Source organism: Onychomys torridus, chromosome 4 (genome assembly GCF_903995425.1).
Source record: "Onychomys torridus chromosome 4, mOncTor1.1, whole genome shotgun sequence".
Taxonomy (NCBI): Eukaryota; Metazoa; Chordata; class Mammalia; order Rodentia; family Cricetidae; genus Onychomys; species Onychomys torridus.
Genome location: NC_050446.1, coordinates 116,460,173 through 116,463,659, shown reverse-complemented (window position 1 = coordinate 116,463,659; position 3,487 = coordinate 116,460,173).

Genomic DNA, 3,487 nt, shown 5'->3' with positions numbered 1-3,487 from the left:
TTAACCACAGAGCTATCTCCTTGCCCCCAACCCCTTTTATTTTGAGACAGGGTCTCCCTATGTAAACCAAGCCTTGCGCCAGAGATCCTGCCTCAGCCTCTCAAGTGCTGGGATTACAGGTATGCATCATCACTCTGCATTTTAATTTTAAAAGCTCTCCCACGTTTGCAAGTCACTGGGCTGGGTAATTAAAATTGCAAAGATAACACACCAAAAAGCCATTCACCACATGTCACCATCTCTCTGGGTCCTTTGCAGATAACCCAAACCAATTACGTTAAATGTCCCCTCTGGATAGAGGCTTGAGTTAGCCAGTAGAGATGGAATCTGAAGATGAACATTTCAGGTTCAAAGCCCAGTAATGAAAGTACTATTTCCTTTTTATTCATAGTTTCTAGGACTCAGGAAAGGCTGGCCCGGAAGTTCTAGCTCAGAATTAGTGGCTGTCTCAGTGACAGAGGCGAATGGAACATCTGTGGGCTGGGTAGGTCTTTCTTCACATACCCCTGGAATGTCTCCATGTTCATTACCCATGTACCCAGCCTGGGCTTCATGGCACCCAGGGGAGTCTTGCTGTTTACACACAGCTCAGGACTCCAAGAGAACAGCTGAAAAAAGCCAGGCAGGAGCTACATTGTTTTCTGGGACAAAGCTTGAGTAACCATACAGGCCTGGGCAGCTTCAAGCAAGGAAAACATAAATTCTACCTCAGAATGGGAGGAATGTCAAGACTCCATTCTGGGATGAGCACATGGCCTGGGGGAAGAGTTGTAATTATCTTTGAGAAACCTCAAATCACCTCTCAGTCCCACAGCTGATGGACTTGAGTCTTTCCCTCAGATCTTTCTCAGATCTCTCCATGTTTCTGTGCATCCTAGTCATCACCTAGTCTATGCTGTTGGCATCCCTGGCTTGATCCACTCTACGTGTGTGTGTGTGTGTGTGTGTGTGTGTGTGTGTGTGTGTGTGTGTTTATATATACATAATTTTATTCATTATTTTTGAGACAGGGTCTCACCTTGGACCTATGGCTGGCCTGGAACTTACTATTTAGTTCAGGGTGGCCTTCAAGTTACAGAGATCCTCCTGCCTCTACATCCCAAGTGCTAGGATTAAAGGCACACACTACCACACTGGCTGGGATATTTTCACAGGATGAATCTGTCCCCAGTGTTCTAAGATAAACACAAAGCTATCTTCAAGGTGCTCTGAGATGGGTCCCCTTTCTGCCTTCCTGCTTGTTTGAGGCCACTCTCTTCTCTGCTTTGATTTGCAACCACAGTGGTCCTGTTGGGCCCAACAAACAGCATGTTCTGTGTACCTCAAGGTCTTTGTGTCTCATTCTGTTCCCTCAGCCCCATCCCTACTAATTTCTCCACCTTTCCTTCCTTCTCTGTCCACACATTAACGAAGTCCAGATAATTCCAAAGGTTTTAGTCTGACCTCATTTCTTGTGCTCTGTGTAGAGAGGCAGTGTACAGCATAGCTAGGAGAGCAGACTGTTGCTCGATACCTGGGTTCAGACCTTAGCTCTCCCATTTACTACTGTGTGACCTTGGGTACAACACCCTAACCTCTTCATGTTTAAAACTGGCAAAACAGAGTGCGCAACACATAATACTCAATGGGTAATCTGCAGCCTGTTACCTGATGTTACCACTTCATCTGTGACTTTGGGCCCACCTCTGAGGACACAGGGCTGCTAAATAGAAAGCAAGGGCCCTTGGCATGGGGTTTGTGAACATGAATGTCTTTATTGACTGGAAGTAAGCCTTCCTCTTGATTGTGGATTACTGTTCTGTTTCCAACAGAAGTTAGCCATGTCTATTTCACTGTGAGACTAGGGATTGCTTGACTCCACTAGGGTAGGACATGCCAAGGCAAGGGCTCTACTACTGAGCTACATCCTCAGTTCTCTTTGGTCTTCTGACTTTGAGACAGGGTCTCACTAAATTGTCCAGGCTGTTTTTGAACTCACTTTGTAGTTCTGATTGACTTTGAACTTTTGATCCTCCTGCTTCCGCCTCATAAGTGAGTGTGCACTAGGCCTGGCTGCTGTGGGTATCTTCTTGTGTTACTGTTCACACTTGTCACTTGTCACAAGAGCTGTTATTTGATTAAGTCATGAACAAACACAGAGTATTGTGCCACGTGCTTCTTGTCGATATTTTAAGGATTGTATGTCTACATAATTGCTCTTCTTCATGACAGCATCATGTTATGCTGCTCGAGTCTACTGGGAGCAATCAGGGACTTAGACTCAATTCAAATTTAGATTAAATTAATTTATTCTTACTGCTAGCAGAGGGATGGCAGCCTTAGAGGCAAACAGCATGCTGTGCAGAAAAGGGGTAAAGTGAAGTTTTAAGGCAGACATCAGTAAGGTGTACATTACAAATATCCATGGACTCCACAGCTGGGCAGGAAAACTGTTGACTTCCCTCGGTTGTTTCTTACTTCCCCATTATATAGTAATAAAAAGACCATTCCATTCCTTTCCCATAGCGGCAAGCAGATTTTACAGAAGCAAAGGCAGCTGTCAATACCTCACGGCTCATTATCCTACCCTTACCTCACTTGCAGGCCACTAGGATCTCCGAGGCATCCAGAAGCAAAAGGCCAAAGGCCTTTAAGGGATGCCCCGCTCCATATTAAGTTTCTTTAGCCATCACAGGGGACCTGTGTAAATCATCACTCAGGTCTGAGCACTCTAACAACTGGGACAGAGCAGTTCATTTCTGGGCAGGCGATAACAATGACACCAGGTTAGGGCTGTCTGTCACGTCCTCACAATGTTTTATTCCTTGGAAAATATATTTCTGAGAAGAGTCTGTTGACTTCTGCAGGCAGTCAGAGGAGGCATAGCACACAAACACTTAACAACTTGGATACAAAGAAAGCCATTGATGCTTGGAGAAAGGGATTCTCTTGGGATATATGAAAGAGCGAGGGGGCTCTTTGAATCGGGAACTTTGCTGAACACTTTATATATACCCTTACTTAGTACTCTTTAACTACCTGAAACATAGATACTGCAATCCCACTTTATGGATGAGAAGGCTGAGTCTCAGAAAAGCAGATAATTACCCAAGGGCATAAGGTACTCTACTTGTGGTGGGGTCCTTGCTCTTAATACTTCCTGTATCAACAGCAACTCTTCCTTCCATTTTACAGATATGCAAACTGAGGTTCAAAGATGTAAATGCATCCCATTCCCTCCCACACATATTGTCACAGTCAGGATTTGAACCCATGTCTTTGAGACTTCAAAGCCCCTTGTTTTCCTGTACCTTGTGGAGTTTATGAAAGTACCGTGGAAATGCAGTCTGGGTAAATTAATGGTTGGCCATGTGTATGGCTCCAGCAAGTGTGGCCACGTCATCCCTCGGGATTAGATGATCTGGAAAGAAACGAATACTTTTTTTTCCCCCTGTGGAGTCACAGGCAGTGCAGGGAGCATCCTGGCTGACGGGAAATGCACACTAGC